Genomic DNA, 16,424 nt, shown 5'->3' with positions numbered 1-16,424 from the left:
CTCAAGAAGTAGGCTGTCCTGCTTGAATGTCTTGTTTCTTCAGGAAAATGAATTTTTGTCTTTGAATAAGTATGTAAAAACAATTTTAAAGTTTCAAACACGTTAATCGTGCAAAATATTGGGTTATTTAACTCCCGCCAAGTTAGAATAATATTTCTTGATGTAAACTATTTTATTGTTTTAAGATTAATTCCTTGAATTTCCGATAGCTAATTTTAAGCGTTAATAACGTTAAGTGTTAATAGGAACCTTAGAATTAAGATGAATCGATATATTTTTGATAAACCGTTACAAGTGCATTGGGTACACTTAGGAGGTTAAAATCTCGATAATTAAAGTCTTGCAAGATTAGTGTATAATTAGGCGTTTAAATCACACTTGGGGATAATTGTTTGAATTAAGTTAGAATTGAGATTTTAGTTGAGGTTAGGGAACAAAGTGAAAGGACCAAAATGCCCTTCACAATCCACAAAATCCCCACTACACCACAACCATCACCATGCACGGCCAAACACCCCTTCTGACAACATTTCCATCACCGCCCAAATTGTCCAATCCCATTCTCTCCAATTCCATACTTAAACCATCTCCACACTCAACCAATTCTAACCACAAACACCTTCTCAAAACAGCGGCACCATCCCTCTTCCTCTCCATTTCATATCCCAAACCACACACCACTATATCATTCACACTACACCACAATATCACAACTTCAATTTCCTTTCTGCCGTGAGAGTGAGAGAGCAGCTACATAGGAATTAACGACGGGAGAGAGAGTGAGCCGAGCTTCCTGTTTCTTTTCTTTTCTGTCCGTAAAACCAGAGAGGGAAGAGAGGGACTTGTGATCCGGTCTGTCTTCCATCTGTGAGCTGGTGCAGAGCTTGAGACCAGAGTTCCTTCATCCAGCCGCAAGCCAGAGCAAGGGAGAGAGGAAGAGAGAGCTAGCGGTCTGCATTTTTTTTTCTGGACAGCCGAGAGAGAGAATTGTTGCAGCTGCTAGCTGTGTGTTTTAGGCTTCAGGCTAAGGTAAATTCTGGACTTAGATGAATTGTTTATCGGTTGATGAAGCTGTCTATACGCATGCATGTGGGTTTGTGAGGTTAGATGAGGAAATTGAGACTTAAGAAATCTGATTTGGAAGAATTGAAGCTGTCGAAAGTTTGAGCTGGAAATTTGTAACTCTAATTAGCTAATCTGGGATAATCCGAGCCTAGATGCACATTTAATCAACTAAAACCTGGATGATTAAGCTTTGCATGAAGGTAATTAACCTTGATTAAGACAGAAAATTGAAAAGATACAAAATCAGGTTGCAGGCAAGCCAACCGAGAGCAGGATTGTTTGAATTTCTGGTTAAGTAATGTTTTGATGTTGTCCGAACTTGCCTATGGATCAAAACTGATAGATAACTGATTTTTGGGTCATGCATGTAGCTGATGAACCGTGAGGAAAGAAAAAAAAAAAAAGGGAAAAAAAAACTGAAAATGTGGCCGAGAGCTTGCATGTGAGTTGCCGCCTGTTATTGTTGAAGAAAAATGGAAACTAATGGTAGTTTTTGCATGTGATATGTGGGTCTTAGATGTTTGGAAGGTTTAGTTGAAGAAAGCTTGAGGAAAAGTTGAATTTTGGATTGAAACCGAGAGAGAGATTTTCTGCTGCAAAAATTTTCCAGCTTATCCAAGAGAGGAACTAGACAGATTCCTAACTAATTTTATGTCTTTGGGTCTTGAATTTCTATGTTAAACTGGATTATGTATATACATATGTATTAGCATGGTTTGGTTCTGCATATAGCCGAAATGGGCCGTGAAAAAAAAAGGGAGAGTAAAATTTGTACTTCAAGCACTTGGGAAGCTGTTAAAAAAAAATATTCCAGCTTGGTCGAGAGCATTTAATTAATTTTTCTTCGAATTTTAATTAAGATTTTCATATTGGATGTTTAAGATTTGCTTGAAGCTTGCTAATCACCTTTTGCATGTTGAGCTGAGGTAAGAATTGAAGAAAACTAGGAACAAAAGCTATATAAATAAACTACTCTATTGTTGGAAATTTGATTTGAAAGCTGGCCGAACTAATTGAGATCTTTTAGTGAGATTATTTTCTGGATTTGTGTTTTAATTGTTGTAGTTTGGGGTGGGCAGCTTATAAGTTATATGTTTAGTGTATACAGCAAGTAAAAGATGAGGATTTAATGGATATTTTGAATCAACATTTGCTGGGATTTTCTTGACTACCGGATCAAGAAAAGAAAATCTGAATTTTAGAACTACTTGGGAGTCAAGTTGGCTGTAGTTTTTATTCTTGTTTTGAATGGATTGGTGTTTGAAGTGAGTATTGGTTGTCAAGAGCTAATGATTGATGAAGCTCTTGACCATTTGAGTAGTTTTGCAATAATTTAATTTTTGGTGAATTTGTTCAAGTGGTTGGTTGAAATGTACTTGGAAGGTCCATGGGTTGTGATTTGGGATTGCTTTAGTACCTTGGACTTCCTTTGTTGAATTTTAATTGTACTGGAATTTGTTGAGACCTAGGGCTAATGATTGATGAAGCCCTAGTGAAATTGATATTTGGTTTGTAATGTTTCAATCTTGGTGACTTGGGGATCCATTGTGCAAATGAGCTAGAATTGTAAAGACCGTTTTGGTTTTCTTGAACTTGAATACTTTCAAAATCAAATTTTGTGGAAATAATCCACTTTAATATCAAGTGATAGAATTTGAGTTTAGTGTATTATTATTAGAAAGTTAAATATGGGGACTTTTAAAACCTTGCCGACTAGTTAATTCTTTTATTTTGCTTAAACTAGTTTTATTACCTTTAGGGAGTAATTGTATTTAACCTTTAAACTTTAAGTTTTCATAAAACTATTCTTGACTAGTTGTTTTAAAGGAAATTTGGAAAAAAATACTAGATTTGAATAATTTCAAATAAATGGCATAGAAAACTTATTTGGCAAGAAAACCTGTTTGAAGCAATTTGGTTATAGTTTGCCTCTAGAGGGAAATATCTTTAAAAGAAATCACACGAAACATTTTATTTCTTTACTAGCTTCGATTTTTTAGAAATTTAATAACTTGTTTCGAGAAATTAAATTAGTTTTATAAGATAACCTTTTATATATAAAACAAGAGTTTGTTTAGTAAAACTTATAGTTTTTGAAACTTGGATTTCTAGGATTTAACGAGGACTTGGACTACGATTCCCGGCTTGACCTTTGAACTTCACTCTTGGTGAGTGTTCCTTATTTGTTATATTTCTTTGACTTATTGGCTTGATCTTATTACTTGATAATGTGTTAAATGCTTTCAATGATTGTCAAAACGAGTTTTCAAGGCGAGTGTGTACTTTATCGCACTTAGCCTAAATGACTGTGAAAATTTAATGATTGAGCGATTGAAATGTTACTTGTGCATGAATGTAAGCCCTTTTGGGCTGAACTGGCCATTGCCCCTTGTTACCGGTCGTCTCGAGCCAGTCGGACTCGGTCGAGCGATTAGGGACTTGGGTGAACGTTTCGGTATACTCGAGTATTACCCTGTAGGTTGGTGGAGCCTGACCAAAAGCCAGGGACGGGGTGAATGAAAGGAATAAACGAATGAATGAATGAGGGGTTTTACTTATACAAAATGCATTTTGCAAATGATTGGAGGAATAAGGGGAAATGGCAGGAGAACGAACGAACGAACGAACGAACATATGGCTCCCTGTGAGCCCGTATCCTTTTCATGAACGTGTTTATTGCTTTATTTGTACTTGTCTCTTGAATTATTGGTTATATGTAATGAATGCATTGATTTTCTTGTTGCCTATGTGTTCGGAACCTCACTGAGCTTTAGCTCATCACACGATATTTGTTTTCCTTAACAGGTTCCGGAAATCGAGAGACTTGAAGTTTATCTTATCGTTTTGTAAATTTTATTTCGAATCGTACTTGTATCTTCGTTTTGGGTTGCCACTTGAAGCTGGAAAAGTGCAAACCCTAAGATTTGGCTTGTATGAATTTTATCTGAGCTTTATGAACTTACTGTGTGGTTTGTATTGTATATTTGAGATTATGTGGTGATCTGGTCAGAGATGTATTTAGGAGTGAACGGGTGGATGTTCTATGGTAAGGTTATTTCTGAAGTTAATGTGTTTTAGTATTCAAGCCGCTTAAAGGTTGGCATGTTCGGATGGCGAATTGTGTTTTGGTTTAAGTTATACGTGGATAATTGGTCGGTTTGCTTGTGTGAGTCCTGGCGAGAGCTGGGCAGGCGACCCGCCAACCCTCTGGTTCGCCTTAGGGAGAAGTGGAGCCGTCACACTAATCCTTATAAAGTTTTCTACATTTTGGTCCATAATCATGTGACGACCTCACATTCTCCTAGGGCATACCCTAGAAGTTAGCGGATCGCCTGCCTAGCTCTCACCAGCACTCACTCACTCACATTAACTTCAAAGATAACATTACCATTGGACGACTTAACATTCACTCTTAAGTACATCTCCAATCAGTTTGAAACATGAATTTGTTCAATAAAAGAAACAAAATACACATTCTAAACATCCATTCTTAATATTGCATCAACTCAAAATAGAAGATTCAACCATCTTAAAATACAAAAGAAAACGTGACTCCAATATATACACATAGTGATGGATCTTCGCAGAATAACTTTCTAGTCCAATCTAATCACTCTTCAATCTCTGACTCCTGTAAGGAAAACAAAACTAAAAGGGTGAGCTTACACCCGTGAGGTTTCCATGCAAGTAACATTTAATAATCATATGAATCAATACAATTAAGCAAGTAGGGCACATTTCACTGTACAATCACTTTCATTAGCAATTGAGGAAACACTTCATTGAACAATTATTTCACAAAGATGTCAAATTAAAAGTACAAAAGTAACAACACAATTAAAGGATACAGGTTGGCTCCAAAGCCAAATCATATGCCACGTGTGACCTCCTGTCGACACTCCGTCGACCACAAATAATGGTCCGTAGAACTTCACTTGTACTCCCACCTAACACCTTATCACCCTCACTGGCCAGTCACCTCACAAAATGGCTCGAGCAAACGAAATTGAGCTTGATTCACAAGTTCGGTTCACAAATTTGATTCACAAACTTGGTTCACAAACTTGGTGACCTCAAGACTAGGTTGGACTGGCTTTGACCAAGCCCCGGCCGGCTCGAATAGTCCGTCTAGGTCTTAAGATTGGACCCCACAAATGTCACCCAGAATTACAAGCTCAAGGGGTTCAACATCAAAATAATTCATGTATATGCATCTCATAGATAAACACAGGTGAAAATTAGGGTTTAGGTCGAGTGTGATCAAGTACATCCTCGCCTAAGTACCCTCTCATTCACATCAAAGCACATAAGCAAGTTATACACAAAAACTGCCTGAATACTTACAATATCACCTGGTCAATTATCAACCTTCAAGCTCAACTAAGCTGAGTGCGATAAAGTACACCCTCAACTTAGAAGGTGAGGGACAATTGAGATACACTCACTTAGCAATATTTCATACTACACACATTTGTCACATAATCTCACTTAAGTACACATAAACAGTTAAACACATAAATTCGGAAACACTCACCAATTATCCAAATAATTTACTCTCGAGCCTCGGGTTTGTTTCCTGGTTCACAGCTATTTCCTGGGACAAGTTAATAATTTCAAGGTGAATATATAATTTGTAGGTGATTACTTATCATTCTTATCCACAATCTACCATTTATGATCACAACCATTAATTAGGGTTTCAAACAATATATCAGTCCAATGTTCATATATTGGCTTGCACTCCCAATATCCGATAACACTAGCTGGCTATCTACTAGACCAACCAAACAGAACCAGATTTCATTAATTACCTTCGTTTAGTTCATCTATAAGTCAGTAAGAGAGGAGCAAAATTTCTTTTAAGAAATTTTAGTCATATGCAAGTCCAGTAGTTCGGCAATTCCAAATGCAAAATTGTCCTTCTCAATCTCTACATTTCCTCATTTCCAACTTAACATGCAAAGGGTAACTATCGGCCATGGTATCTTATACCAATTTAAGGTTTAAGTAACTAAAACTCAAGTTCCTACGCTTATAAAACAAGTCACTAAAATCCAGTGATCTTCCTTGCGTCTTTCTTCAAGATCATTAAGTTTGGTAGCTTTAAAATAAGGTTAATGTACATGTACACCAAATTTTTAAGATTGTATAAAACACTTGAGCTTAGATTAACTCATTTCCAATCTAATATGCAAGGATTAAGACAAGTGAACGTTTCATTTCTTCCATCTAGGCTAAAACAGATTCTAGTTTGCATTTTATTCCTATTTGTTCCACTTCACTAGCTCTTCAAATTTTAAGTTCTTTAAAGTATCCAAAACAAGGTCAAGATGCTACAAACTGATATATATATATATATATATATATATATATATATGTATATGTATAGTTACAACAACTATCTTAGAATTTCTCAAAACTTCAAAGGAAATTCAACCCTTCACTGTTTCAACCATCAAGTAAAATTTCCAGCAATATCAATTCAAAATGTTCAATAAAACTCCACGGTTTACTTATTTAAAACACTAAGCATGTAGCTCATAATCTGTCCAACCCAACTAGAGCAAATAACACACAATTCCAGAAAATAATCCCACCAAAAGCCTCAACTAGTTCGGCCAGCAACACATTACAATTTCCAGCAGTATTACCTCCAATTTTCAGCAAAACTCCATTTTCACTTGCTTAAAACACTATATACGTAATATACATTTGGTCCAACATAAACCAGTGAAAATAATACCTAAGTTCAACAATTTATTCAATCAAAGTAGCACACTAAATCTATTATCAACAGTTGTGTTATCATTAACTTTTCCAGCAACATAGCGATTTGGGTTGCAGTTTCTTTCCTCCCTAATCTCTTCGGTTTCACTCTAGCTCACCATGCAAGAGATAGTTTTCAAGCTACAGAATGGCCTTAACCAGCACACATGGAAGTTTACGGTTAAATTTCAAAGAAAAACTGATGAGAACTTATTTCTCTCCTTCGGCCATGATGGATAAAGTTTCGGACAACAATCAGATTTTAAGCAAGGATTTCTCCATTAACTACTTCATTATATATTCAATCTAACATGCATGCTAAGACCAGAATATTATACCATGGATCAAGTCTCAACCTGGGTGTTTGGAACCACAAATCTATGAGGAAATCTGGAGAATTTTCTTATTCTCATTCTCTGTCAGCTAAGCAGAAATTCCAACTAATCTTTGAAAAGTTCTCACTCAAGTTATCAACTCGGCTTTAAGTTCTCAGGTAAGACAAAGAAATAACATATAGTTTGAGCTTTTAGCAGAAAATCACTCCATACTTTCGGTTAACAATCTGCACATTCAGTTTCTTTCTCTTGAATGGAGCTGAAAGGATTTCCGCAGGTAACCACTCCCTAAACAGGTTCTTGTTTCAACCACACTTAATTTTTCTTAGCTAAATTCCAGCATACTACGATAATATTCAGTGTATTAGATGATTAGGAGGTTATTACAGAAGGTTTACTATATTTATGGCTACAACAACAACTCTCAGTTCTCTTCCTTTCTGTCCGACAGTAGCTTCTTCAAGACAGAACTCTACCTCAGCTTGAAACTCATTTTCTTTGCTAAAGATCAACATGCAACCTAGAAAGTCAGTTATACCAAATGAGATGAAGGTCATTGCAGTCACGTACCTCTTTCTTCTCTCCTAAAGTTTGTAAAATTGCAGACTGCATGTATGGTTTTCTGTTTCAGTTCCCAACTGCACCAGTCCCCTCTTTGTACCTTCTTTTGGCTCACGGTTCTAAGGTTACAAGCTGAAAATGTAGCTCACGACTGTCTAACTCTCTCCTCACTCTCTCGGTTGCAATTGGTAGTAGGGAGGAAATAAAAAAAATATTTCCTTTTCTCCCTCTGAGGTGAAAGAGATATAGCTTGGTCTCTCTCTTGGTCTTGCTCTTCATATTTGTCTGGTAAGAAGGGAAGTAAAAGGTGATTCTCCACTCGGCCACCGCCCAACTAATTGACCACCGCTGTCTCCTTTCTCCCTTGGCTATCTCCTTACTTAGTAGATAAATGGCAGCTGGCTTAACAGGTGTTATTCACCGTCCTAAGCTAGAGCCAACTTCCACTCATTTCCTTTTCACCGTTTAGTCTAGTCGAAAGTTGGCTGACCTCTATTTGATTTCAATTCTTGGTTTATTTGTTGTTGCTCTCAGTTCGCTAGCTCATGTTTTCCCTCAGGAAGACAATTTCCTCCACTCCCTTAGCTCTCCCTCTTGCTTATCTCTTGGCTTTATTGTTTTGGAAAACTCAATTTACTCCTTTTCGTTGGAAAGTGGTAAACAGGAGTTATAAGGTGCATTCCCTCGGTGCTACTGCCCACCGACCGTTATTGATATTCTCATGACACCGCTTCTACTTAGCAACTTTGGAAGCTGTTTCCATTGGATTTTTCCTTCACGTACTCACCGCCCCAAATTCAGCTAACTTCCACACCTCACCTCTTGGCTTCTATTAGGTGTTTTTATTCGGTTTCAATCCCAGCAAATGTCACTCTTCTCGTGGTTGGTTTTCTTATTCTGATAGTTTGTTTGGCTTCATGGCTTCATGGTAGTTATTCTAGGATTTTAGGGTTAGTTTGGTCTTTTAGTTATAGTTTAATTACTCTCTAAGGTCTAACATTTTATGATTTTATGTATAAACTCCTAACTTCATTTGTATTTTTGTGGGAAATTTCTTACATTGATTTTAACACATTTAGCTTTAAGAAAACTTATTAGACATGTACCTGATAGACTTCTAGTGTATGTAACGTGTCTAGTAATATTTGCAATTAACACAATCTACAATATGCACGTCGTATATTTATTTATTTCTGCAAACTTTTTCTACACTTCTAGACATGTACTTATTGAATTTATTTTTTTCTAAATTCTCAATTTATGGGGGTCCAATTAGGCATTTAAGGTAACCATTTATTCATTATGTATAATTTTTCTAATATCAAAGTAAATAAAATAAAATAATTTTAGGGTATACACATAATTTTCTGGGGTTCTCACAAATCATCTTCTTATAGCAGTGTAGCATAACTTAGTTTATGTAGTGAAACAAATTAACTTCCTAAAGATCATGCTGCATAAGAGCAGACTTGTGATTATTCTAAATCCTACCTTTAACTAATTGTCCTTTGATATTATAGTTCTCTGTTTGGACTGGATGCTCGCAATTGCTAACTACTACAAGTTGAAGTAGAGACCACTTACAAAAGGTTAATCTTGTATATTGTTCATTAATAAAGGCATGCCCTCACTTAAGCTTCCCTCTAGAACAACTTTTCATGCTTTACTTGCAAAAGGAGGCATTGTTATGTCAAAGTTTTTGCCGGGAATCTTGACTTCTTGACAAAGGAAAAATCTAGCAACAAAACTCTAGTTAAGGTGTCCAAAAAGGTTTACTGTGAAATGATTGTACCTATTTTGTGAGATTATTAGTTGTTGGGCTCTTGACACTAAAGGTTTTGTAGAAAGATTTGCATTACTTTTTGATAGAAAGAAGCATTTGCATTGTGGATACACTAAAAGGTTTGTATTAGAATGAAAGGAAGTGAAGATCATATTCTACTACTTAGAATTTCATGCATTAAGTCTGCTTAATATTCCTTAGTTTGTCCAAGGAGTTTTCTAGTAAATCCTCAATATTCTGCACTTTCTATTAGTTCTCCAATGTCTAGATAAGCAAGTTTCACATCTGGTTTATTAATTCTCCTGTAATATTTACTTCTCAATGAGACACCACTAAATATTTCCACTAGATAAGTTTCCTAGAAAGTTTTGAAGGAATTCTAAGGTTCCTAATATCCAATTACTCTTTATTTCTAAAATGCTCTATAGGGACTCACAGTTCCTTTACTTATAGCTTGATGGACAATCCTTGGCATACATTGAAGGTCATTGCTGCATCATGAGGCCTTTGTTTTTTAGTACAGAGCTACATAAGAGTGCCATAGAATTTGTTGATTAATGTCTTGTTGGTCAAAAGTTAAACTACATGAATGAATATGGTCCATCTCCAACCTATCTTGTACATGTAAAATGACAAATTCAACAGCATCTTCAAATTATTTTTACAAATAGGTTCTTAAATTAATCCATAGATAAAATAAATAGGTTTTACACTAATTTTTGTCATAGATTTCAACTTTGGATTCACACTAATTACACTGAATTTAACAATAAAAAGTAGAGAACATTAGTAAATTTCTTGATAAAATTAAGAGCAAAAAATGTATTTTTCCCATAAAATAGCAAAAAATCCATGTTATAGTTTTGATGTTTGTTGCCAAAAAGAAGAGGAAGAGGAAGAAGGTAACATTTGCTTTGGCTTGCATATAATTTGTATAAAGTAAAATCAATCATAAATTTGTAACCCATAACACAATTTCAGCCAGATTATAATCCTTGAACTGAAATATTACCATGAACAATATAATCTTAGTGAAATGCATGCTCAAGTTCAAGTTGCTTACCAATTGACGAAATTGATGAACAAGTTTGTCTCCAAATGTAATCAAAATTGTTTGGGAGAAAACAATGAGGGAAGAGCAAGAGTGAGGGAAATCATCCACAAACAATTTCTATTTCACCTACCATCGATGGAGAACTAATGGAAGAGTGTTTCTTGAGAAGTCATAGGAATGGATTTTACAAAGAGTAGTAGAGTGAATTTGAAAGACACAAGGTTTTGTAATCTAATCCAATACGACATCGTTATCAAGTGGCGGGTTGTGAAAACATAAAAAAAAAATGGGGAAAATTAATTTGGAGGGAAGTACTAAAAATTTTTTGGGGAATTACATCCTAAGTGCAAATTAGTATTTAAAGGAATTTATTTTCTTACTCTAAAAAATTTAACTCTGAGTTCTAGCAAGAGCATGATTTCTTCTTGCTAAAAAGCGTGATTATTTAATATATTGTTTAGAAATATAATTAGTTATGCTTAGTTTTTTGTTCTTTAGCAAAATTATAGCATTAATTGTATCATGAAAAATCATCATCTTTTGACTTGAAGGTGTTCAAAATATAGACATCTACCTATTTTATTAATAAAATATAACTAAAATTTGTAAAGTTGAATACTGAAAAAAGAAATCTATATGTCTTTTTGATATATGAATATCTATGTGGGCATATCCATATATGGATCTTATACTTTTGATCTTTTTGTTTATTAATTTCTTCATTTTTATATGCAATTATTTTCTTATTTAGCCCAATAACCTTAACCGTTGAGGAGTTTTTGGTATAATGGTTATTATTGAGGTCCTAAGATTTAGAGATTCTAAGTTCAAATTTTCATTTTCTCTTGGTGCAATTTTTGAGAAAAAAAACTTATGCATTTTTGCTATAATAATAAATAACTAAAAAAGAAAATTGAATGCACATAATTAAGAAAATATCTACACATACTTTCAAATTATATTTAGTATAGTTTGTCAACTAAACTGCATATACACGTATTAGAAATCTTTTGATCTTGCTCTTATTTTCTTTTGTATTTTTTTTATAATTAAAAGCGAGGTCGTTTTGGCTCTTTAATTGATGTCACTATAACTGATTAGAGTAAACTCCCAAGATCATAGGTCATTTATACACTTCGTAGATCACATACTAACACATCTTCATATTGAGAGAATCAACCACATATATTGGCTCACTAACTAATTACTACATACTAATTAAAACAAACAAATCTAGTGCTACCTTAATTTTGAATAACAATTAAATTCTATGTTATCTAATTGATACCAATGCACAAAAATAAAGAAATTATTTTTAATTAGTCAATATATTTACAACCACCTTTTACACTATTCGTATTAATTATATATGTAGAATCATGGTTCTGTACAAAAATCATATCTAACGAATTATTAAGTGTATATCTGTGCATAAATACATGCAAGCATATATGATCACCAATCAAAATAGTATAATATAAGTATTGATCATGATAATTCATTAATTGTATGATTCAATATAAGTTCATACACACATACACAAATATACATACAGATTTGGTGTTGATAATTTATCATGTTTATGAAGATAATTAGTGATTATTAAATAAAATTGACCAAAATAGAGTTTAATAGACTAACACTTAAACTTACAATCATGGCAAATGATAATTGTAGGAAAGAATATTTTATTTTCAGCACAAATTTCACAAACCATCGATAAAATCGACTATTTGCCATAGTGATTATATAACTATGGTAAATAACTACTTAATTGCCATAGTTTTTTGATGTTACAAAATGGACCATGGTAAAAAGTTTTTTGATGTCACAGTTACCTAAGCCATGTCAAAAAATCACTTTTGCACACGGCTTTGGAACCGTGTCAAAAAAAGTGTGATAAATGCTCATTTTTTTTTGGTAGTGAATCTGATATGTATATTGAGGACACTCTCGATGAAGCTGCTTCTTTTTAGATGCCTTCTTCATTTAGGAGTTTGTTTGCAGTAATGTTGACTTTCTATTCCCCATCAAATCCAAAATCTTTATGGGAAAAGTACGACATGGAATTGTCCAAAGATTTTTAGAGAAATATAGCATTGATTGGCTACAATTCTGATTATATTGGAATGAGTGTTCTTTGGGACATTAATAGATCATTACAATAGATGGGAAAGAGCATGAATGATTTTCATTTGGTCCTTGATCAGTTCCAGATTACACTTGATGAGAGGATTACAAAAGAAATTGAAACTAAGAGGAATGTCCAATTCATAGAGAAGGAACTACTTATGTCTTCATGATTAAATGCAGGTTAGAGGGATGGATATGATGCAATTATGACACAAGTTTCCTATTCAAATGGTTAGAGTTTTTCATTGATGGCTGGGTAGGACTAGCAAAACATTACTATACTATTCAATTCTTACTACATTGAGATCTCAATGTCATATAGTCATAGCTATGGCATCTTCTGGTGTTACAACCATAACTATGGTGTCTTCTAGTGTCGCTACATCTATTCTTCCCAAAGGGAGAATCGTGCATTTGAGATTCAAGATCCCACTTGATATGCCTGGAAATATGGATTGCTAAATTAGCAAATAGTGTTCAATGACTAAATTGCTTGTGTTGGCCAAACCAATTCTTTGGGATGAAGCCTCTAAGGCTAAAAAAGAAACTATTGAAGCATTCAATATGCTTCTTAAGGATATCTATTACTATGTAATATAATAATGTTTCTTCTTTTTTGTGATACCTAATATACCCTTTTTATTCTTTAATTTCCTAAAATATCCTTGATGCCACATTAAAAAGTCTACTTTATTAATGCATCTCTTCCAAATGAAGCTATGTGTTTTTTTAATGCCTTTTTTTTCCCTTTTTTTTAGTGTAAGCAGAAGGACTCGAACCCGAGACCTCTTGCTATGTGTTTTTTAATGCCTAAGGTAGCAGTTAGCTATCTAATCTAAGCTAATTGAAAAGTTCTAAATGATTTGAATGATTTCCTTAGAAAATTCAAAATCACAACGACTATTATGTGTGAAAAACAAAGAAGACATAAAATCTATATATTATATCAAAAACACAACCGTAATTTCACAAAATCTTTCAAGTTTATCGAGATACCAAGCCAAAAGAAAAGAATAGATTTAGATATTTTTAGGTTTTATTCCAAATCTTGATTTTCTATCATTATATGTATGAAGACTAATTTTAGATATTTTTTAGATTTTATTCCAGATCTTGATTTTCTATCATTATATGTAAGATTGTATCCAAGTATGTACTAAATTCAGTTTTTTTCATGTTTTACTCCAACACTCAATTCCTTATCATCCCATGTATGATTATGTTCAAGTTTGTTGACAAAAGATAGTATGATTATTCTAGTTGACCATTTGGAAGGGAAAACTATAAAACTCTAATAAACTTTACTACTATGTAAAGAAGAATCTACTAGAATTTAATAAGAAAATAAAAATATAGATTATGAACAACATTATCTAATTTTTAGAAATTATGAAATAGTGTATTCTTTTATATGGATTTTGGAATTTTGATACCAGCAGATGCCTACTAGTACACAAATGTTTTTTAGTTTTTATAAGGAATTGGTATTATTGTGAGTACCCCTAAATGCAGGTTTCTAGAGAAAGGTTTAACGTCTTGATTGAAAACCTATCGTGTTTTAGTGAGAATAGTTAACACACTAATGGTCCAAAAACTTTTTCGATTTAAGTTTCGAGCTAATGAACATATTCTATTGCAAAAACACCCAAATCAAAAAAATTAGGTGTCATAATTGTGTGTCTGTTGTTGTGTAGAGAGAAATTTAGAAAATTTACCTGGTTGAAATATTAACATTCCTAAAAGGATGTAGATAATTGTAGAAAGAGGGATGTAAAGCCAATTCTATCATGCATATCATAATTCTTTTATCCTGTTGTTAGTGAATTACAAAGTGATCAAATTAGTATCTACTACAAGTTGAATAATTAAAAACAAAAATTTGTAACTTATGGCTCTCTCTATACCCTTCAACTTTTTTATTTATATAATATGGTCTTTTTTATTTTTCATTATTGCTACTTCATTGAGAAGAGATGGTTTCTCTTGATGAGTAAATATTTTGTACTTGAAACTAAATTTTAGGTACTTCCTATATGTGAGTATTTATGACCTAACTTACCATCTTTGTTTTAAATTTTGTCCTCTTTGTTAAGAAAATTATTTAAAATTAAAGTTAAAAAATAGAATTCGACATTATACTTCATATACCATAATCTTTAACTAACCTATTAGATGAGTTTAAAAAGCTTCAAGTGCTATAGCTTTTTTTTTTTTTCAAATAAGAATTTATTGCTGCAACCAACCAAAGTACCCAGAACGAGTCCAACCCATTTCCAAGAGTACAAATTCAAAAACCCTGACCAGCACTAACCACCCCCTACCGCCTGCATCTACGAAAGCTTGGGAACCCGTGCATATTCAAGGTAACATCCCCCCGCACCAACCTAGGTAAAGCACTATAACCCTCATAAATGGTAGTATACCCATTCCCTACCCGGCATTAGACAACCTGTCCGCCGGCTTGTTTGCTTCCCGATAGCAATGAGACACTGGGTCAAAATACTGTCCATACTGCTGCAGCTGTCATAGCTCCTTCAGCAACCGCCAAGGACATCTAACCTTCCCCTGAATAATCCGAACCAACACCACTGAGTCATATTCCAGATGCAACCTAACTAAACCACGAGATACACCTAATCGAACATCAAAGAGAAGTGCTTTGAGCTCCGCTTGAAGGCTCATAGCCTCCCCAAAAAAGCACGAGAAGCCAAGCAGGAACCTCCCATCAAAATCCCTGAACAAACCCCCACCGCCACTCCTCCCCGAATTACCTCTTGAGCAACCATCAGCATTCAGTTTCACTACCGTCTGAGTCGGATCTCCCCAACGAACCTCCCGTATAACAACCTTGCTTCGCAAGCTAAATATCATTTCAAAAAAACCAATCCATGAAACACAGGGTAAAGATATCTTGAAACTGAAGACAGACGCATTCTCTCAGCTCCAAGAAAATCCGATCACAAACATGCACTACCGAGTCTAGCTTTCCCTCAAAAATCCACATATTCCGCATCTTCCATAAATTCCAACAAATTAAAAACGGCAATATGCGGAGAACGAAACCAAGGTATGGATTCCTATTAGGCTTAACCCACCAACTCATCACCTTATGTCGAATTGTAAAAGCCTCACTAAACCCGCCAATGATACCCTCAAAGCAACCCCAAACCTACCTAGCCACCTCCCCCGTACAAAACATGTGGCTAATAGTTTCTGGGGATGGGTTCAGAGGGCAACAAAAGCACTTAGAAGGTCCCAGGAACTCAAACTTGTGTAACACATCCATCAGTGACAACCTACCATACATCAATCGTAGCATGAAGAAAGAAATCTTGGATGGCACGGCCTGATGCCACAAAGAATCAACCAGTCTGGAAACATTACCTTCTTGACGCACTATCTGATATGCCGACGTAATAGTAAACTCACCTGAATTAGTGGGGGCCCAGACCATTTCATCCGCTTCTGCCGCTGTAGGGGGAATCTCCTTCAGCACCCGCGATACCTAGTCCGACGGTAACACCCTACTTAAGCCTTGCAAATCCCACCTGCCTTCCACGACAAAGTTTGAAACCGAGTGCTCTTCAAACGAGTCCACCTACCTACACAGCGGCCCCGTTCCCAACAAATTGTCATGCCAAAAGCTTGCAGACCCACTGCCCAGTGACCATCGAATATACTCCTCCGCTACCACTTGAGCTTGTGCCATCCTCTTTCAAGTGAGCGA

At 34.8% G+C, this 16,424-nt stretch overlaps 2 long non-coding RNA genes across 2 annotated transcripts; one reads left to right on the top strand and one right to left on the bottom strand.

Moving 5' to 3' along the window:
* The first annotated feature begins 601 nt into the window (after positions 1-601).
* On the top strand, positions 602-4,183 carry LOC113691277 (uncharacterized). The gene is made up of 3 exons (XR_003448654.2): positions 602-1,029; positions 3,178-3,233; positions 3,871-4,183. It is a non-coding gene; the product is annotated as an uncharacterized lncRNA (long non-coding RNA).
* A 248-nt stretch (positions 4,184-4,431) lies between these two features.
* LOC140008916 (uncharacterized) lies at positions 4,432-8,397 on the bottom strand. Its single transcript, XR_011816212.1, has 3 exons — positions 7,737-8,397; positions 5,600-5,659; positions 4,432-4,696 (listed from the first exon to the last, which is right to left on the bottom strand). It is a non-coding gene; the product is annotated as an uncharacterized lncRNA (long non-coding RNA).
* Between the last annotated feature and the right edge of the window lie 8,027 nt (positions 8,398-16,424).

Source organism: Coffea arabica, chromosome 6c, assembly GCF_036785885.1.
Source record: "Coffea arabica cultivar ET-39 chromosome 6c, Coffea Arabica ET-39 HiFi, whole genome shotgun sequence".
In the NCBI taxonomy this organism is placed as follows: domain Eukaryota; kingdom Viridiplantae; phylum Streptophyta; class Magnoliopsida; order Gentianales; family Rubiaceae; genus Coffea; species Coffea arabica.
This window is presented reverse-complemented; position numbering and strand designations above follow the sequence as displayed.